The sequence below is a fragment of the Zalophus californianus genome, chromosome 4 (genome assembly GCF_009762305.2).
Source record: "Zalophus californianus isolate mZalCal1 chromosome 4, mZalCal1.pri.v2, whole genome shotgun sequence".
Taxonomy (NCBI): domain Eukaryota; kingdom Metazoa; phylum Chordata; class Mammalia; order Carnivora; family Otariidae; genus Zalophus; species Zalophus californianus.
In genome coordinates, this window is record NC_045598.1 from 131,141,062 (window position 1) to 131,163,808 (window position 22,747).

At 40.2% G+C, this 22,747-nt stretch overlaps 1 long non-coding RNA gene across 1 annotated transcript; it reads left to right on the top strand.

Moving 5' to 3' along the window:
- Positions 1 to 3,799: 3,799 nt before the first annotated feature.
- Positions 3,800 to 8,728, top strand: LOC113916215. Its single transcript, XR_003517876.1, has 4 exons — positions 3,800 to 3,923; positions 4,130 to 4,346; positions 7,750 to 7,919; positions 8,592 to 8,728. It is a non-coding gene; the product is annotated as an uncharacterized LOC113916215 (long non-coding RNA).
- The last annotated feature ends 14,019 nt before the right edge of the window (positions 8,729 to 22,747 follow it).

Sequence of the window (22,747 nt, forward strand, 5' to 3'; positions counted from 1 at the left end):
TACATGCTAAATTTGAGCCTTTCTTGAATTAGGGTAGTGTCATGCCTGGTTTGGGTGAAAAATCAAATGTAAATATACCTTTGGTTTTCCCAAGATAACCAAATTTTATTTTCTGGGGATACTGTAATCCATCAGGGGTTCCTATGTCTTGCTGTACATCAGAATGACAGGAGGAACTTTCCAAAAATGCTAGTTCCTGGGCCACCCCACCCAGCTGCCGAATCTTTAAGAGTGGAACTCAGGAATCTGCATTTCCAGCAAGGAAGGTGCTATTTTTCTCCTTTTCACAGAAGAGGTAACAGAGTCTCATAAAGTTTAACAGCCGGAAGTTTACACCGATAGTAAGTAGGTAGATGGAATGGTAGGTGGTTTCAGTGCTGTTTGTGCTTCTATAAGAAGCAATGTATTTTCTTTGTACAAAGTACTCCAATACTAAAAGCTAAAGTGATATTGGGCTGCACTGAAAGGTACATTTGAGGCACTTGGGCCACCTCTCCGAAGTTTCTAGAAAAATGAGTACATGCAGACTTTTTTTTTTTTCAGATTTTATTTATCCATTTGCGAGAGAGAGGGTGAGAGAGACCATGAGAGGGGAGAGGGTCAGAGGGAGAAACAGATCCCCTGCCGAGCAGGAAGCCTGATGCGGGGCTCGATCCTGGGACTCCAGGATCATGATGTGAGCCAAAAGCAGTCGCTTAACCAACTGAGCCACCCAGGCGCCCCTGGACTTCATTCTTTAGATCAAATATCCTTAGGTTGGTTTACACATGCAGATGGGTTTCGGTTATTAGATTGCCAGGAGAGAACCCTACATGATGGTGTGGGTCTACGAGCATGGCTATAAGGATGTCCGGGGGGACTGGCATTTCGGGAGCAGACCTAACCCTGCACCCAGAATCAGAAGCCTAGGCTGTCCCAGTCACTTCCTAGCACCTTCTGATGTCTTTGGGAGCACTTCTAGCTTTTGTCTCTGGCATTTCAGTGAAGGACAGTAAGTCCCCAAGCATTCTGTACTGCTTCCCTGAACAAAGGTTCAGAACATAGGCGCAGGGCAATCATTTGATGAGGCAACTTCTTCGTGAGAGACAAAAAAGTGAATCTCTGATAAAATCCAGGCATGGAGAGCCTGAGAGAAGGGTCTCATCTCCGGTTCAAATTGATTTGCTTTACACAGGTGTTGGGGAAGGACAGGGTGTGCTTAGCTTTTCAAAAGCAGAATGAGCGTTCTGTTCTGTATGTTATTTTAAAAGTTCCTGCAACAGAGTTCCCCACATTTTTTAAGGGAAGGAATTTTATGTCCTAAATATTGCACTCAGGGCTTTAACTGTAACAGTAAATTATTTCCTTAATTTTTTCTTAATTCCCAAGTATACAGTGCAGACATAAACAGATCTAGCCTTTTACTATTTAAAGCTCTGAAGTATTTATATATCAATCCAGGAGCACCACAATGCATAGCGTGCAGGGTGATGCAGAACAGGTTACTCTGTCTTACGGGGGCATTCTTTAGTTGTAATTTCCTGTTTATCCGAGGTAAAGAAGCGTCCTGCTACCACAGAGTGGAATCGGACTGACGCTGTTTGCACCCACGAGAGCTGAAGTTACAAGGACCATCTCTGTTTTTTAAACAAGCCGTGTTTACCCTCCCCAGGGCTTAGCCCTGCCCATTTCCTCATCATGTTTATGTCCCATTGCTCTATTTATATATTTCTTCCAAACCTCTATCACTGCAGCTGCACAACTGTGATTTCCTTCCCCTATAATGGAAATATATATCATATAGAATTTTATATAATAATTACATTAATAATATTAAAATATGCTATAAATACATAAATATACAATATGTAATTATATATAATAGATAATTATCACTTTAATGTAAACTTCCTTCCTATGTTACATCCTACAACTGCTACCTGATGACCCCACCAAACCCATTCTCTTCTGTGGTTCACTGTTGATTACCAAATAACCTCGGATTAAAAAAAAAGGTGAAGTTGACAATGATTTGAGAAAGAGGACAATTCTCTGAAGCCCCAGTCTTATGAAATGCGATTCATTCCACCATACCTGTTTAGTTAAACTGAAAGAAATGTCAGTCTTGCCAGCCAAAATGTGAGCAACCTGACCAATGAGGACGAGCCTTGCACATCCTTAGCTTGGTCACCATTACCAGCATGCTGAGGGCCCCTGCCTGGCTACCTACAAGTGCATTCGTGCCCTACTTTTTGCTACAATGTCTTTCAGAATGCAGCTGTGATTGGTGGTTGAAGCCTTTGCCTTTGAAGCAAACACCAAGAAAAGGTACTTATTTGGGGGTTTTGACTAATCTTCCTATTTTCAGATGCAGTGCTGACTAATCTGCCTATTTTCAGATATGATGCAGAGTGGAGTTACAGAAATGCAAAGTAAGGGGATAGTTTAAGAATTAGCAAAAGTCTCTTAATGAGAAATTGATCTAGCATCAAGGGACATCCGTATGGGTAGCTAGAACCCATTTTAAGAGTATCTTAAAATTTTATAACTCCATCTATGAATGAATCTAGGCACAGTGACAGGAGGTAAATAGACCAAGGCTTCTGGAAACTCTAGAGAACAGTTAAGTGATAGCCCTTCTCAGTTTCTGTTCTGATTGTTTTGACTCTTGTAGGGTATTACAGACTTCATATTATAGCGGCCCAAATATTGCTCCTCTAATCCTGTGTTTGTCCACCTCGGGCTGTGGACATTTGGGGAATAAGTCTGTGCTGTGGGAGCCATCCTGTACATTGTAGAACATTTAGCATCATACTCATTAGATGCAAGTAGCATTCCCTGCACCCCAATTGTGACAACCAAAATGGCCCTGTCCCCCATTCTTCAAACTGAATGAAAACAACACCCATTTTGCGTTTCCATTTCCACTAGGAAATGGACCAGATGTTCAAGAGGAAAATAAAATGCACTGAAGAAGAAAAATACTGGCTTCTGTTCATAGGTGGCCTGAAGGTCATCCCAGCTCCACCCTGTTTTGGCTTCCCCTCTTGTAAATGGTCGACTTTCTTGGGTATTATGTTCTTGCTCCTTATGTTTCTTTTAATGTCTGTATCCTGTATCCCATAGTGATGAGACACTTTCCTGCCCACTCTCCTCTCTAGATATGGGGGAATTGCCACAAATCTCAGGCTGCATCCAAGGCTTTTAAAGGACACGTTGATAAATGGGACTGTAACCATAGCAAGACAACAAAGGTGTGGAGAGATCTAGATAGACTATTTCATTAAAAATACTGGGGGAAATGAGCTTGTATAGAGAGAAGGGAAAGAATGAAATAATAGAATATGCACTAACAGTCTTTTCAATTTATTCAGTTATAAAGGAAAAATTCTGTGCTGATCAGCCAGGCTAGCTAGGGTGAGGGCTGGCCAGTCTGAAGTTAAAATATGGACCATCTTTCTAAGGCGTAAGTGTATTTAAGTTTAAGGTGTTGATTTGATACACTTATAAAGTGCAAAGATGGTTACCTCCATAATATTAGCTACCTTCTCCAACTCTTCACATAGTTACCATTTCTTTTTTGTCGTAAGAACATTTAAGTGCTCACTTGGGCAGCACATATACTAAAAAAATGTGGTGACAACATTTAAGATCTACTCTCTTAGCAACATTCAAGCATATGATACATTAGTATTAACTATAATCACCATGCTGCCCTTTTTAAAAATTTATCCTCCCCTTTTGGAAGTCTAGTCTCTCAGTCATGAACTTCAGCCCCTGGCTCTCCTTCTGCTCTTAAGTAAACTCTTTCAGATAACTGATGATATCAACATGATCATTTATCGTGTCCACATTCTGGGAGAGACAGTGACTTCAGGGACTCCGGCTACATCATCAGCCAGGGAAGCTCATCCTCTGTGTCCACCTGCTGTTCCTTGTAATAGGTACTCAATAACTACCTGTTGAATGAATGAAACAGTCAAGAAAGCTTAATTTTATTTTTAGTTCTGGGAAAATAATTTTTTCTGCATTTATAACCATAACAGGATGAAGGCATGTTTTAAAGTAATGTCCATCAGTTAGTTCGAAGGATTAATGTTGTGCTCATTAGAAGATAACTATCACAGTAGTGAATTGTATTTGCCTTCAGGTTCTGGAGAAATAAAATCAGCTGAAGCATTATGGGTAGAAAAAGGCCAAAGCAGAATCACAACAGAACTGGCAGAAACTGAATAAAGGAGAGTTCCATTAATATCCAATCCCCACTGAAGAGCAGAAGTTACTTCGAACGGCGCCAGGCATACGTGAAGTGCTCAGTAAATGTCAGTATGATAGGATGACGTCATTATCATCCCTGTGATAACAAGGTAATTTTAAGCGATATTCAGGTAAGACCTGCAATAATGTCAAATCACGCAATGATGAAGTTATTTCATTTTTTATTTCGCTTATTCTGATGACCTGCCGAAGAATGTTGCCGGTAGCACCAGTGTATCTTGTACACCGAGTGCAGTTCAGTCTCTGAGCCAACCTCAAGCTCAGAGCTGGAATTTAATAGCATTGTTTTGTTTTCATTGCACTTATTTTTATGATTATTTATTACAGACAATATAGATTTATTAATGATGGTGTCGACAGTGTCCTTTAAGAGATTTGTCTTTGGGGATGAAGCAAGCCAATTTAAAGAAAATGTGAAGTTACTGATAGGAGAGGAGGTATACAGATCGGGGCCAAACTTTTTTTTTTTTAAGATTTTATTTATTTGAGAGAGAGAGCGAACAGAGGGAGAAGAAAGAAGCAGGCTCCTCGCTGAGCAGGGAGCCTGACATGCAGCTGACATGGGGCTCGATCCCAGGACCCTGAGATCATGACCTGAGCCCAAGGCAGATGCTTAACCAGCTCAGTCACCCAGGCGCCCCCAGATCAGGCAAAATCTTGATGGGGGAAGGCTTGTGTCTAAACTGGGAGAGTGCTTCCGGGGTATTTCCTTGAACTCATCAAACCTCCATAACCCAAATGTTTCTGCTCAGTTAAGAGGCTATCTTTCGGTGCCCTATCTACACTACTTGGCCATCTGATTGGCACAGATGGCCTAGGAAGTAATCCTTCCTCCTCCGATTACTAATGGAGAGAAGGAAACAGTGCTACCCTGATGTCAGATGCACTGGCCCTCTTCCCGTTCCCCCCGCCCCGCTGGTAGTTGGCAGTACTCACTGGATCCTGGTTAGGAGCAAGGTGCAACCCTCACAAGAGGTGCCCTTACCTCCAATGCTGTGCAGGTCAGTGGTTAACAGCAGGAGCTCTGGGGACTGGTTCAGGACAGTTACTGATTTCAGTGGTCTAAGTTCTCCCACCTCGGCGGATTTCGTTCATGACTGCTGATGACATTCCTGCATATTGAGCAGTTGCCTCCTGGTTCAGCACCCGGCTGTCAGTGATCTTCAGTGTCAACATGAGATCACGTAACTACTTGTTTCCTCCATGCCAGGCTTTTCCTCTAAACTTCAGGCTCCATGAGAGAAGCAACGACATCTGTCTTATTCAGCCCGGTAACTCCCATGTCTAGCGCAGTCCTGACACTTACCAGATGTCCCACAAGGACTTATTGGCTGATACTTATTGGCAGACGATCTGAGGTTATAAGGAGTTCCCACGAGGGCCCCAGTCCCTTAAATTGTGCAGTTTTCTTAAGTTTAGTCGAGTTTGAGGGCTTTTTGTTTTGTTTGTTTTGTTTGTATTCTTTTTCTTTGAGCAGCAGACCAGCATGGCTCCACCATTTCAAAGAGCAAGTGTATATTTATGTAAGCCGGAGATGAGCTGGAGTTGCAAGGAAGGAGAGCTGGGCTGCTTCCCGTGCTCCTGCCCCGCCCGCCGCCCCACTGCCCCGGGGGCCTGCGGACTCCGCGGCCTTACAACTTGTCTCCCGGAGGTGGAAGTCAGGAGAACCGGTACTGGCCGCCCTGCCCCGCAACTGGGGAGCATTCACGCCCCACTGTAGGGGCGGCGGGGACTGGGCCGGAGGAGGCGGCGGCGGCAGGGCATACGGCTGGGTCAGCCACGCGGGGATCAGGAGGCGGTGGCAGTTCAGGTGCTGTGGTCAGCGGGGGGGGGGAGGGGGGGAGCGGCGAGCCAGGGTTCCCCCCCTCCACCCTCCGCGTGGTGTTCCGGCTCAGCTGCGCATCCACCTGCACGGCCACTGGTTGTCCCAGGCGGCGCAGCTTCACAGACAGAGCCCGCTGCCATCCTCCTATAAGTGTAGGATTGGTGACACCCCTTTCCTCCTGAAGGCAGCGACATTTAGGGACCTACACGCACCCTTTGGAGGGGGGGTTGCTTCAGTGGCTTAAAGGGAGCCTGTCCTTCGTACCCCACGTGTTTGAGTGTCCTGCCCCTAACTGAAGTTTACAGAGCCTGCGCGGGACTTCTGTCCCATCTTGCTGGGCTTCAAAGTCATAGAAGCCAGCTGAAAGGAAACGACCATAGGCAGGACATCACCCCAGCCCAGTACCTCAGCCTGGAGAGAACCTACTTCTTCCACTTAGCACCTTTGGCCTGGGGACCTTCAAAAGTAGTGAAGAAACTATGCAGGCCAAGATACCTTGGTTCTATTTCTAACTTCATCACTGCTGGGCTGTGTGACCTCAGGCAAGTTACTAAACTTCTCTGAACCTTAGTTATTTCATTTGAAAACTTGGACCACATGACTGTTAACGCCCCTTTCAGCTCTGATGGTCCCAGATGCTAAACTTCTACTTCCTAAGGATATAAAAATATAACATAATTTCTTCCTTTAGGAATGAAGTATGCTCCTTTATCTTTAAAGAGCTTATATATGCTTTTTTTTTTAAAGATTTTATTTATTTATTTGACAGAGAGAGAGACAGTGAGAGAGGGAACACAAGCAGGCAGAGCGGGAGAGGGAGAAGCAGGCTTCCCGCCGAGCAGGGAGCCCAATGTGGGGCTCGATCCCAGGACCCCGGGATCATGACCTGAGCCGAAGGCAGACACTTAACCCACTGAGCCACCCAGGTGCTTTTTAAAAAAAGAAATTCATGGGGCACCTGGGTGGCTCAGTGGGTTAAGCGTCTGCCTTTGGCTCAGGTCATGATCCCAGGGTCCTGGGATGGAGCCCCACATCATCATCAGGCTTCCTGTTCAGTGGGGAATCCGCTTCTCCCTCTCCCTCTCCCTCTGCACCCCCCTTTGTGCTTTCTCTCAAATAAATAAATAAAATCTTAAAAAAAAAACCCTAAATTTACATTAAGGCACATAAATGTGAAAGATCACAGCAATGAAATGAAGAATAGAGAAACTGAATGTAACACAGAAGATTGAGACAAAACTATAGTTATCTTTAGGGAAGGGAGAAACTAATGACTTTAATATTTCACTTGGATTTTAGCAAACACAGTGAACCAAGGGAAGAGTGGATAGGGTGATTTTTGTTGTGCTGCTGTTATTCTATGTCCAGACTCAAGATAGTCCAAGTATGTCCATAATGTCATTACTAATGACACCCAATTCCTATTTCCTAATAAGTACTATCATTCACTGCCATCTAGTGTTAACCAGATAAATGAATTTTTTTTCATATTGTTTTCCTAAATTCCTTTCCCAGCCCTCTGTATTCAGATTAAAGTGAAGCTTGCAGACCATCTCTTCTGAACATCTAGTCTTGTGCTGTGATGTCTGTGTCCTGAAAAACTGTTTCCTGTCTACCCAGGCACACCCTGCGGCTCAGTCTCAGCTTATTCTGTTTGTCTTCTCCAGACCTCCATCATTGGTACCAGCCCTCCTTGCATGGACTTTTCCTTCAGGCATCATAACCTCATGGGACTGGATGCATTAGTTGCTGGGCAGAAAGTTTGTAACAGAAAGAGAAAGTCTATAACTCACCAATTAATTAGGGAGATAATCAAGAAAAGGATTTCTCCACTTTTGTAAGTGAGCTTAAACTTTCACTATAATAAAACTCCAGCTCAGGAGAAGCCTCTGAACTTTATATTAAACACTTGAGTTCCTCATCTGTAAATCCCCTAAAAACCAACTAAGTTATTTAGGTAAACATTAGGTTGCTTTCATGTTTGTCAGCTATAGTAATTACATCTCTGGGCATGTACAGACATGGCCTTTGTTTCAAATGTCTCGTTACTCTGTTCAAGTGTCTTCAATTTGTCTCACATGTCTCCAATTGCTGATATAAGATTCCTGTTCTATTTGTTTTTGTGAACTTGTTAAATGACAAAATCAACAAAATACTAAACTTAGACTATTTAGAATCGGAAGAAAAAGAATATAACTTATTCATATATTCAAATTTAAATCATCTATATTTTTGAAACACTATCTTTACAAATTATAACTCTATCAAGATTCATTTTAAGCCATTTGCCTAATCCTTAACAGCAGTGAAACTGAAATATAGAAAATTAAAAATCACATTTTACGAGAGAGAAAAATTATTGCTGTTCTTCCTAGATCTTCAGAAGTAAGCTTATCTGAAGGTTTAATTAACTGCTCTTAGGATATAGGGGTATGGAAACAAGCTGAGTGCTTATGGTAGAGTAATCTCTGTTTACTTAGTTCATTTACTCTTTTCCTTCCTATTTCAGTTTCTTGATAAAGCAGTTTTATGCTTTCCTGAAGATGGAGAGTTTCATCCAAACCCTCTTTTATGGCTACCTCCATACCTGAATGCCTGAAGCTATTCTTCATTCTTCCGATGTATTTGCAAGGCTGCTTTGGCTCCATCCACTTGTGACTGGATTTTGACACAACTTCTCGATTCTGAGGTAAATCTTTCTTGTTATATCCTAGCCAGTTAAAGTCTGGCTAGAAGAACCTTAGCTTAATCCAGAGCAACATTCTTACCATTCAGATAACAGGAACTACGCACATATCCATGTGCCTACCTGAACTTCTATCATAATTTCTTTCATTGTACTTACTATTATTGCACTTCTTTCCCCAGTCCCTGATCAGCCGTTTGGGCCATATCTCAGTTTATCTGGAAAGCCAAAAGCAAGGACATCTTGTGGCTGTCCTCTGATAGTGTGGCTCTATCACACAGGAGTATATTAGCTCCATCCAAATGTTGATTTTAGTCCCCATGTAGAATATTTTCACTCCAGTGAAACAACCGTGAGGATCTCGGCCATAGTGTATTCCCCATCACTGGCTACTCCTGGTGAGTTATTGAGTAAGTGAATGAATGAATGAATGAGGTGGATTTGGTTAACATTAACCTAAGGAATTACATCAGAGCTTTCCACAGTACTGGGCTAGAGTGTCTAGAGGTAGGGCTTCTGGAATCACATGTCTCTACTAGATTCAAATCCCAACTTAACCATTTACTAGTTGCATGATCTTGGAAATTATGTACTTTCTATGCTTCCGTTTCCTCATCTGTAAAATGGGGAATATAACAGCTAATTTCTTCTCAGGTAGTTATGATTTATTTTATGCTAACTACTTAGCATGATCTACATCGTGATGGGCTGCAGCTGGTTTGCAGTGTCTCACAAGGACTAATAGTGTATACCTTTTCTGATTCTCCAAATCGTCCCATCCCCCCATCCAGTAAGTTCTTATCAGTAGCCTGAAATGAATTGGTCCTGTGAGAGTATATACACCATGGAAATTGTCAAACATTACACATCAGGGGCTGGCTTGGCTTGGCTGTATGCCATAAATTCTCTATAAATGTTAACATCGTTATGATTATTACTCAGGTACTCCAACTCCCTCGTGGTTTTGAGAAGGCATTCTGCTAATTAAATGAATTCTGAGTTGAAATAACACTGATGGGATTGATTAGCAATTGATTACCTCAGGGGAATTAGTGCATACCTTTGTGGTCTATAGATCTTAATCCTTAATTCACCGGAACTGATTTTTGGCTCCATGAACATAGGAATCATGTCTGCTTTTCTCATTGCTGTAGCCCCCATACTCAGCACAGACCTAGGACAGAGTACGCACTCACAAATATTTGCTCAGTGAATAAATAAATGAATGAAATTTTTCTCAATACTCATATTTCCAAGGGGCTTTCAGATCGATTTCATCTTTTTCTCCAAACTACCCTTTGACATTAGTAGGTCAGTTTTATCCCTATTGAATAGGTGAGGAAACTGAAATCCAAAGATGTGCTGATTAGTGATTTGTTTTCATTCATTATATTATGTCCATTAGTCCAGCATTTCTCAAAATGTATTCCGTAGATTGTGAATTCTGAAGGATGGTAATAGTTATCATGGGACGGGGGATCCATGGAAGAGTAAGTTGCAAAAATACTGAAGTAAAAAAAAAATTGGTTTATTCAATACAGTTTTAGCAGAGACTTTATTAAGCCCATGGACATTGTGAACCTGGAGTGGGGATGGTTCAACACATTATTGAATGACGTATCTGGCACTATTTGTGTGAAAGAATCACTAAAGCAGTGCTTTTCCCACTGTCATGTGCACATGACTCACCAGGCAATCTTGTTAAAATGCAGATTCTGATTGTGTGGGTTTAAGGTGGGATCTGAGATTCTGTGTTTCTAACGAGCTCCCAGGAGATGCCCCTGCTGCTGGTCCATAGGTCACACTTGGAGTAGCAAGGCACTAGAACATATTAGAGTCAAGAAAAAATATTCGGTATTGCAGTGAAAGAGCAAATACTACTAAAGCCTATCCTACTCACCGTAAGGACCAACTGTTTAAGCAAGTATGCTTTTGAGCAGGGATGAGGGAAGAGGGGATAAACCCATATGAAGAGCAATTTTTGGAGGAAGGAGCAAGCAAGACTAAATTTAGATAGCTTAAGTAGGGCAGGTTTCATTCAGCTAACATCTAGGGGCTGAATTAATTGGGGGAAAGGACCTAAGGATGGTTAAATAGCCCCTTAATGGGTCGAACTAATATAGGCTCATTTTGTCCTTAAAACCCAGGTGAGGGGGGAAGAAAGTCAGACCCAGTATCAGTTTAGATTTCATTATGATTTTCTTTCTCTACCTACAAACTCAAGTTCTGCGGGTTATGAATTTTTAAAAACTAATTCATTATTCAAAATGGGATATTAATGTCTGAAATTGGAGGGGGGAAATGGGCTGAGATGAAAAGAGGTTAACTCGAGTCAAGCGAGGAGGTAACACTACAAAATAGAGTCAGATGGTCAAAGGTTCATTGACCTTCCTATCTCCAGAGACTCACCTTTCCGCTGAGGCCCTGTTCTTGTCTGGGAACCTAGTTTTGGCACCTGTGTTACTCTAGCAAGTGCTGGTCTCTGCTGGCGGCCTTGACCTGGCAGCCTCTTTTTTCCTGGTCCCTTGACAACTGTGTTTTAATAACCTTTGTGGGTCACACAGTTCATAAATGTAGAACTTGGGATGAGTCTCATGGAGGTGTGATAAGGTTCTCCCATAATATTTCTACCAGTGATTCATTTCTACCAGTTATGGCTTGACATATTTTGGTAACTTATTTGAAACAAAAAGGCTAATAACTCATGACTTCCTGATAGATCAAAACCTTTATCAGTGTAAAGCACTATTTTTGCTTAATTTCATAACTTCTCCCTTCAGTTCTTTGCGTTAAGTTCATTTGATCACTACTGTTGTTTACATTTTTAGATTTATCTTTATCTTGCTATAGTGCTAGTTTATATTATTCCCTAGTAATTAAATTTCTGAACTCAAATGGAGAATATTTGCTTTTTGCTGATGTTTGTATTTGTTGTCCGAGCTGATAGCTTTTATTTTATTTGGGTAGTCTTGTTTGTGTTTTTTGGATTTTTGTGTGTTTTGACGTTTTCTCTCTTTTAAGAAAGCTTTTCTGATATTGCTTGTTTTATTTTCTTCTACTTTTAGGTGCATTCTGCTAAAGTATGTTTGTGGTTACTTAATTTTTAAAAGAAATTGTCAAACCTCTATTTCTTAAGTTGCAAACATCAGGTATGAAGCAGTGTCTTTACTTGATTTGAATAGAATTGACTCCCGGCTAAGAAAAATGATTTAGTACATTTACCATCTCCTGTTCACCACCCATAATTGTGAAATGCAAACAGTCTGACTTTTTTTTAATAGTTGTCAGCGTTATCATTGATCAATACTGAAGGTATAATCTACAGTTACATAGCACACTGGCGGTCTTTGAAATGTATACAGTGGAAATTTACAAATGGGTTAGTCATTTCCCCATAAACACCTGTGTCTTGTGCCATATACATCCATGCTCTGGTGTCCTTGATCTCCTGGAACATTTGTTGATTAGTGAGAATTCATAGGTATTTCTGTTCCAAAGTTTGGACTCAGGCATGGTCAGTTAAAACTAAGCTTCAAAATATCGTAAAACAACAATCCAGTGCCCAAGAGGACCTTAGGAAATATTCTTTTCTTCCTGTTTCAGCCCTGTGTTTTATTGCTCTTGTCTTATCTAGTGAATTGGTGCACATGTCAAATGGTGTTCCTCATTATGGTGAAAAATGAAACAAAAGGTGCTTTTTCCCCATTACCTTATATCCTGAAATAGCCAAAATATATACACATGGGACCAAAAGTACAGAGAGTTTGCCTTTTTTCTAACTTGTTTTAAAAGTGCAGTGCAGACAGGCTAAATCCATCTGGGAAGGCTGTGGGTCACAAGTGCCATTAGCAGCGCAGAGTTGAAACCTCTGTCTAGAGCGGACTCTAGAATATTTACATGGCAAGGTTGTTTGTGTTGCCTTACATCTTCTCCTTCGAAGGTTATGATAGCCACTTAATGACAAAGTGGTTATGTTTTATCAGTGACACTTTCTTTTGTGTAATTCAAAAGCATCTGATCCTTCTTACCTTAATACAGACTTTTAAGTCACTCACACAATACTCTGTATATCAACATAACAGCCCCAATGTATAATCCTAATTGTCTATTTACTCCTCTGATTTGTGTCATTTGAAATATACTGTTCAAATCAGTTTATGTTGCAAAAGTTATCTTCTGTGGTAACTCAATATATTCACTTGTAAATCATTCTTGGATGTCATTTTTAAGAACATGAAGATATATGTGTATATCCTTGGGAACTTAAAACCTCAGCTGATTACTTTCTTTAAAAGCAAATATTAACAATAATGGAAACATTTAACATTATACTTTTGCAATTGCCGTTCTAAATGGTTTAATCAAAACACCCATCCTGACTTTTTCTCTCTCATCCTTTCCAAGCAGGTAAGGACCTAAATCTTAGGAAACATTTTACTTAAGCAGCAAAGTTGTGCCCAGCCTGGAAGGCCTACCCCACGTTTCTGCTCCAGTAGCTTCTCAAGGTAAACAACCTTAAAAACTAAAAATAGAACAGAATGACTAAGCAACTCAGCCCTTTTTTGGTCCTATTTTATTGTTTTCAAAGTACCCACTTTGAAATGGTAACGGCATACCAACCTTGGGGAAAACTAAAAGCAGCAGTTTGCCAAATCTCCATGTACAAAGAACATCAATAAAGCCAACATGATATTATGTTTTGTTTTGTTTTTTTAAGATTTTATTTTTCTTAAGTAATCCCTACACCCAAGGTGGGGCTCGAACCCACGACCCCAAGATCAAGAATCACACACTCTACCAACTGAGCCAGCCAGGCACTCCCAACATGATATTATCTTAATAACAAGGAAATCGCTGCCTTTTGATGATTCTTATTATAAATTCTAGGACTTAGCATGACAGTTTTAAACATACCTCAAAATAGTCCATAGCATTTAGCTTTTTCTCTCACTGGCTTTTCTTCTTAGTTAAAACACACAAACACACACCCCTACTTTAGAAACTTAACATTTTGAAAAATCTGACCTGCCACATAGGTAGTACACTTCATATTATGAAATTAATATATTCCACATTTCCAAGATTTGATAAATTCTGTGGGCTGTCATTCACCAATTTATAGAAACTTTGAAAATCCCTGATCCTCTGGCTGGTCAGCTGCTGGCCATGTCTCTGTGGCTGGCTTGGATGGAATCCATTTCTAGGCAGGAAAGTGGCCGCATGGCTCTGGCGGTAGGTACGGCGTCTACAGGGATTCCAAGGAGGAAAGGGCTGCTGGCTTGTTTTACAAGCTGAGAAGGAATGACGGAGCTGACCACTAGATGGCAGTGCTCTGAAGGCCCCAGAGCTGCCAGGGTTTTACACGACTAAGACAATTGGGCTTCACATTGCCCAGGCTATTTAAACTTGCGCGAACGCATTTTTTTTTTTTTTAGCAAATTTATAATTGGGAATGTTTTCACAGTGACACTGAATGGTGGTAATTGCATACATTTTTATAGGGAGTCCAATATTGCAGTTCTCTGGTACTTTTCTTGTTCCTGTAGCACACCCTGGACTTGAAAGGCAAAGCCGTCTGGGTCACCATGGTGAGGAGCAACTGGCTCTGAGTCCCTTTTTGAAGATTGCAGTGTGGCTTACTGGTTCCATTCCTTCATGGGACCTATCCCATGTCTCCAGGGCTGGGGACACCTACCAGCATCACTGTAAACTTGGGACTGGCAGGTGCATCTGGTTGTGAAAGATTTTGTGTCTGCTTAAGTTTTCCCGAAAGAAGAGATGAGTGTTCTCTTCATCCCCAGCTCCTGGTTTCTCCCACTGCCATTTCCTCAGCCTTGGCTTCTCCAGAACCAGTGCTCTATGTCTACACAGCATGTGGTTCTCAACCGACCTTTAGTGTTTTTGCCTTTACTGAGTCAATTTGTAGACAGGAAAACAATTAGCTTTGTTAAGCCACTTGAAAGCCACTCCCTATCTCTCTCTCTCTCTCTCTCTCACACACACACACACACACACACAAACACACACACACTTCCCTCTCTTTGGGGAAGTCCTTAAGCGGGGACTTAAACTAGGGTCCTGCTTTGCCCGGAAACCATGCCTACAGCAGGTGTTGATGAGAAATTTTCATTTTGAGAGTGACTGTTTCTGTGGCAGGCTGTGGAAGAGTTGATTGTTATTCTGACAGGTTCTTGATCTTCAGTGTTGCTTCAAAATGAGATTCTTGGAAGCTGGTTTGGAAGGTGCAAGTGAAACTGTCTTTCAGGTTTTGCTGGTACTGCTGAGACCCTTTCTGTTCATGAGCCATAACAGCCCTCCTCCTCCCCCTTTTCCTTTTCTTCTCCATCAATTTTTAAAAACAATTGAACAGTTGAAGTTATCACTGATAACCTTCTCTTCTGAGACTTTTATTCCTCAATGTACTTTTTTTTTTTCAGATCTGGTTCTACACAGGGAATAGATCTCCTTTAAGCTGCTAAATACTTCTGATTCACAAAGAAGTACCATTTTATACACCTGGTTATCGTGTGTACTATTTATTGGCGGCCTAAATCATGTAATGCCGCAACTGCAGTTGAAGCCTCTGTGAATCAATACCACCATCCACCTCTGCCCTTGCAAGTGACCAACACATTTTAGTAGAAGAATGGGCAAAACTATATGTAATTGCCACTGTAGATTTTCCTGAAATAAAAAACCCTTCTGCACAAAACAGAGGTCTCTGTCAATGAGGTCTTCCATTTGGGCTCAGTATCAATCACACCTCAAGGGGGCGCTAGTTTTATTGTTGACATTACTGGAATGGTCACTGGGATAAGTCTCCTTTCACCTCCTGAGAACCTGTGGAAATGCTTGAAAGCATTTTTTGGCGGGGTGGGGGGGAGATGGAATCCGCAGTTAGAAAGTGCAAGGGGTGGCCTGCAGCTTCCTGTCTTGTCTCCCACTGAAATGGCTCTTCCTTGAAAGCATGTTAGTGACAAAGACGTTGGTGCAGAGACTCTACACTAGAAGGTTCATTTGTAACAGAGTGAAGTTTAACCCAGCATGAAGCCACACAGTGAACGGAACTGTTACCGTCCCTAGAATCAGAGACAGGTCCTCTGTCATTTAGCTCTGACAGCTTTTTAGACACCGTTTCCATAACATCGTCAGGAGGTGTTCTAGCTCCTGACTCTTGCAATTTCCCTGTAACTGCACTTGGGACCTTGCAGCCAAGCAGGTGCTGCTCTGGAGGTTTCTGCGGCAGCTTGGCACCTGGGATCCCTGGATTACGGGGTTACTGGCCCCTCTGTCAGACTGTAGGCCTGCATACGCTGAATGCACTAGTGATTTTTAAAGTTAATCATTTCTTAGATGTACTTGATAGGGTTTTTAAAAATCACTTTCTACCCTGGCCAATGATTGTTTTTGGAAGTATCCAAGCAATTGCCAGGCTGCCTTTTTAACTCTCATTGCCCTTAAAAATCAGGCTTTAAAATAACTCTGTGGCCTAAAAACATTTGGCAGACAGAAAGAGAACCTGGACAATTCCTATATGTACTCACATTCATATCTAGTCTTTAATGATATGTTTTATTTTCACCATCTTATAAATCACCATCATTTGAAACAGCTATTAGACCCCTGAAAAGGCTATCTAGGTACACTGTGCCCCTCTATTTTAGTCATAGTAAAAAAAAAAAAAAAAAAATTGCCCATTTGAGTTTTTACAACTTATAAAATGTCACTCATAATCTGGGAAGATACTGAGGTCCTATCAAGCACATGAATGAAATTAGATTTGAGAAATTTGGGGATCAAACTGGGGGGAACATCTGTACTAGGATATGATGGCTGCATTGTTAAGATCATCCTTGTATAGTTGTTACATTTTTCAGTTTGGATAAAAAAGAAAAAAAGGCTTTAAGCTAAGAGTTGTTCTTCCAGAACTTTGCAAATGATTCACTCTTCTAGAGTGGCTAGTATTTTCTTAGTGCTGCTACTTAGAATAGTGCCAGTTCACTACTACAAGCATGTGACTTGCATGAACTCACTTAGTGATCAACACAACTCTGTGAGGTATGTACTCTTACTAGTCCCACCTAACCAAGAGGTTAAGTATGTTGTTCCAAGTTACACAGCTAGGTCATTTGACTTGGAGAGACTCAGGCAGCCGAATTTCAGAGGCTGCACACCTAACTTCATTCTGTCTGCCATCCCCATGTCTCCTAACCTTCAAAAGCACGTACCTGTGAATGTGACATTGCACATATCTTCTTGATGGCCTTTCTGGTGTAGAGTCCCCAAGGGAAAAAAATTACCTTTCCTGATTTTTATTTAGGAGGCAAGGATGATGAATAATAGTACCTACCACATATGGTTATTTTGAGAATCAAATGAGTTAACATAGTGTTTGGAGCAGTACCTGATACATAGTAAATACTTCATAAGCCTTCTTCCCGTTACTGTCCTTTAATCTCATATCAAAGTGTTGAAAATGGTTTAAAAATACACAATGGCGATGGCTTATTCTGACTAGCAGAGAGTTGGTGCTCTGTTGATGTTTGGCAATTTGAATCTGGGGCAAAAACAAAAATAAGAAAAAGTGCTGTAATATATTTTTTTAATAGTTTTCTCTAAATGTGAGTTTTTTTTTTTTTTTGGCTCCAGTATTTGTTTGGCTGATGAGATCCAGAAGTACCTGGGAGTGCCAGCTTGTATCTGAGGAAATTCCATGCGTAATCAGTAGGATATAATCCCCTTTACCTCAGGTAAGTCAGTTCTCTTAAACACATTGCAATAGCATTTATTGACATAGGTACTTTGCATGCATGATATTTTCCAATCCTACCAACACCACAGCAGTTTATGCTCTGATCACCATTTTAGAGATGTGGAAACATATCCAGAGTCACTCGTCAACGGGAATTAGGGTCAGTATGAAGGTTCAGGTTGTTTTATGGCAAAGCACAGACTTCACCCACTACTAACCATAGTCAAACACCATGACAACAACAACAGAAGACAGAAGCAGGAGAAAAGGCAGAAAAGTGGTATTTGAATGTCTCTTCCACCAGTTAGAGCCATATTATTCAACTTTTGTAGGTCAACAGAAGAGGGACACTAAACTTCTTTTCTGAGGCAGATTGAACCAGTTTTCTTGTATTATCTTTTAGGCCTGTGATATTTATTGTTTTCACTGATTTTTATTATTTAATTTATATGTGCATAGTCATTGACATCTGTTATGTGCAAGGACATGGGCCAGGAGCTCCAAAGGATGAAAAAAGAAAAACAAGGTGTAATTCTTTGGGTCACTTGAGACTGAAGATAATAGTCTCAAAGATGAACTTGAGATGGACTCTATTTCCCACTAGATGGACCCTACTGGAAAGAGAGTCACCGTCAAACCAAACAGGCGGAAGTGGCAGAGGAGAAATGCAGTGTTACCAGTTCAGAGGAGGCGGGGAGCATCATCATTAGGTCATTAGGGAAGACTTCAAGAAGCACGTGCCACTTAAACGTAGCTTGAGAAGAGCTGGAGGGAGGACATTCTGGGTGGAAGAGAGCCTAGTAAGAGGCAGGGAAGTGGGAGGCCATGGTGTGTTTGGATGAAATAGTGATCTGGTTTGGATGAAATGCAGATAAGGCTAAATTAGACTGAAGAGTCAAGTTAGGATGATAAGGTTGCTTGTGAAAGAAAAAGCAAGTCTTTAAAGCTTTATAACATGGATGTGAAGTCTGAGAGCTGTACTTAGAAAGATTAAGCAATGCAATATGTCGGTTTCAAGTCTAGGACCCTGAGGAATGTTGGTAACATTGATAGGAAATAGGAAACCTGGGGGAACCAGTTTGCACTCCCCCATTCATATTTATGGGTATTTAATTTGAAGAACTATGGAAATGCAGAACTGGACTTTGGGGGGAGGGGCAGGAGAGATTATATCAAGTAGTCAGTTACAAACGTAAGCGAAGTTGTGATATGGCAAGGCGGCAAAGAGATGAGTATGCAAGAGAAGAGGGTCAAGGACAGACCTCAGGGGTGTAAACATCTAGCTAGGAGGCAGTAGAGAGAAGTCAATGGGAAGCAGAGGAGGAACAGTAAGAAAAATAGTGGAAAAAGCAGAATTCAGTGTTTGGGGGTAAAAGGAGGGGAGAATTTCAGAAAATTAAATGATTCATTAAATTGTAATCTCCTTCAGAGCAGGTTAGATAACTATTTATTTCCATATTCCCCCACAACAGGTGTAGTACAGTATTGCACATATTCTTACATTCTTGGTGTTCAATAAATGTTAAATGAATATGTGCGATGCTCTACAAAGTTTGAGGAGTGGGAAGACTGTGAGAAGACCATTTGTTTTCATGATTAGGACATTCTGGTGATTGTTCCTATACTGTGAATTTCCAGCCTTTCTGTTTTAAGGAAAATAAAGGACAAAGATCTTGTCTGAATCAAAGATTAAGGAACATACAATATTGTCTCTAGGGCATGAATTCTGTTGGACCATGAATGAAAAAATGGTTTCCTCATATTACATATTGTCACTCAGCACTCTGTTTGTGTTGTGTGGTTGAGAATGTGTATGATAGCAGGAGGTGAAGGCCACCAAGACGCCCATCTGTGGAGAAGAGAAGAGTCCATGCAATGGGGTCCACAAAATTATAGTAACATCTGTCAGAATCCTTGCACTAGGTGGACAGAGGGTACCACAGTTTATCTTATACACACATTAAGTGGAAAGAAGTAAGGAGAACAAGAACCCTGGCATAGTAACACCTATGTAAACAAAAACACACATGAACCAACACTGGCCAGTATAATGCAAGGATACACACATAGCCAAAGACATTCATTAGAGTGGGTATCTCCTGGGGCAAGTGAGGGAATAAACATGAGAATTAGGGTGAAGGGGAAAATAAAAACAAGGACCTTGAAAAGATCAACAATGATGTATGTGACTGATTCATACTTTGTGGGGAACATCAAAAGAAAAAAGGGCATATGTGATAGAACAATTTTTTTTCATCATGATAAGTGTATTCTTTATTTCCCACCCCCTATTTCACCCAACCTCCCACCCACCTCCCCATTAGTTTGTTCTCTATAGTTAAGAGTCTGCTTCTTGGTTTGTCTTTTTCCTTTTCTCATTTGTTTCTTAAATTCCATATATGAGTGAGATCATATATTTGTCTTTCTCTGGCTTATTTTGCTTAGCATTATACTCTCTAGCTCTATCCATGTTGTTGCAAATGGCAAGATTTATTTTTTGTGGCTGAACAGTAGTCCGTTATATATATGTGTGTGTGTATATATATACACACCACATTTTCTTTATCCATTCATCTATTGATGGATACCTGGGCTGCTTCCATAGTTTGGCTATTATAAATAATGCTGCAATAAACATAAGGTGCATATATCTTTTTGAATTTAATGTTTTTGTATTCTTTGGATAAATACCCAATCGTGAAATTACTGGATCATATGGTATTTCTATTTTTAATTTTTGGAGGAACATACATACTGTCTTCCACAGTGGTTGCATCCATTTAAATTCCCACCAGTAGTGCGTAAGGGTTCTGTTTTTTCCACATCCTTGCCAACACTTGTTTCTTGTGTTTTTGATTTCAGTCATTCTGACAGGTGTAAGGTAATATCTCATTGCAGTTTTGATTTGCATTTCCCTGATGATTTGTGACGTTGAGCATCTTTGCATGTGTGTGTTGGCCATTTGTATGTCTTCTTTAGAGAAATGTCTGTTCATATCTTCTGCCCATTTTTAAACTGGATTATTTGCTCTTGGGGTGTTGAGTTGTATCAGTTCTTTATATATTTTGGATACTAACCCTTTATTGGATATGTCATTTGCAAATATGTTCTCCCATTCTGTAGGTTGCCTTTTAGTTTTCTTGATTGTTTCCTTCACTGTGCAGAAACTTTTTGGTGAAGTCCAAATAGTTTGTTTTGCTTTATTTTGCTTGCCTCAGGAGATGTATCTCAAAAATGTTGCTATGGCCAGTGTCAGAGAAATTACTGCCTGTGCTCTCTTCTAGGATTTTTATTGTTTCAGGTCTCACATTTAAATCTTTAATCCATTTTGAGTTTATTTTTGTGTATGGTGAAAGAAAGTGGGCCAGTTTCATTCTTTTGCATGTTCTTGGCCAGTTTTCCCAACACCATTTTTTGAAGAGACTTTTTCCCATTGTACATTCATTTCTCCTTTGTTGAAGATAATAGTTGACTATATAATTGTGGGTCTATTTCTGGGTTTTCTGTTCCAGCCCATTGATCTATGTGTTTATTTTTGTGCCCGTACCATAGTTTTTTAATTACTACTGCTTTGTAATACAACCTGAAATCTGGAATTGTGATACTTCCAGTTTTTCTTTTTCAAGATTGCTTTGGCTATCTGAGGTCTTTTGTGGTTACATACAAATTTTAGAATTGTATGTTCTAGTTCTGTGAAAAATGCTGTTGGTATTTTGATAGGGATTGCATTAAATCTGTAGATTGCTTTGGGTAGTATGGACATCTTAACAATATTTGTTCTTCCAACACACGAGCATGGAAATGTCTATTTTTTTTTGCACCATCTTGAATTTCTTTCATCAATATTTTATAGTCCTCAGAGTACAGGTCTTTCACCTCTTTGGTTAAATTTATTCCTAGAAAATGTATTGTTTTAGGTGCAATTGTAAGTGAGGTTTTCTTAATTTCATTTTCTGTTGCTTTATTATTAATGTATAGGAATGCAACAGATTTCTGTACATTGATTTTGTACCATGCGACTTCACTGAATTCATCCATTCTAGTAATTTTTTGATGGAGTCTTTAGGGTTTTCTATATATAGTATCATATAATCTGCAAATATAATTGTATTTCTTCCTTACCCATTTGGATGCCTTTTATTTCTGTATGTAGTCTAATTGTTGTGGCTAGGACTTCCAGTACTATGCTGAATAAAAGTGGTAAGAGTGGATATCTTTGTCTTCTTCCTGACCTTAGGGGGAAAGCTCTGTTTTTCACCATGGACTAGAATGTTGGCTGTGGATTTTTCATATAAGGTCTTTATTATGTTGAGATATGTTCCCCCTAGACCTACTTTGCAGAGAGTTTTTATTATAAATTGATGTTATACTTTGTGAAATACTTTCTTGGCACCTATTGAAGGTGCCTTTTTTTTTTTATCCTTTCTCTTACTGAAGTGACATATTGTTTGACAAATATTGAACCACCTTTGCATCCTGGCAATAAATCCCATTTGATTGTGGTATATGATTTTTTAAAATGTATTGTTGGATTCAGTTTGCTAATATTTTGTTGAGGATCTATGTTCATTAGAAATATTGGCCTGTAGTTCTCTTTTTTTGTAGTGTCTTTCTCTGGTTCCATATATGATGGAAGCATTTTTACAAATCTCAAAAAACTAAACGTAGTAAAAAGCTCACACAATAATCAGTGGGGTGACTATATAGGTTTTACATTTATTGTGGTTATTAGCAAACCAAAAATAGAAACATATACTATGTATATAGTAAAATTCATGCATATAATGCCTATTAATTTGGGTCTCAACTCAAAGTGACGTCACGTGTGTTAGCAGCAAGAAGGGTGTGGCGATTATAGTTGGAACAGAGTACACAGTGTTCCACCCACAGGTTCTTCCAACACACACAAAAACATACCAAATGGTATAACCTAATATAATACTTTATTGTCTGTCTAATACATTACATATTATATAATTATCAAGCAGGAATCCAGTATTGACATTTGTATTCTAGCTTAATAGTTACATTTACTAGTCCTTGTCATTAAAATGTGTGTTTAACAAATTAGTTTTCTACTCATTCAAATAATGAGAAGGGCAACTTGAATTTATTATCAAGTATATTCTCTATACATACTAACTGGCATAAAATATGAATAGAGAGAAAGGCATACTTTACTTTTACGAAGAATACAGGAACCATCCTTTCACGTATAGTGAAATCA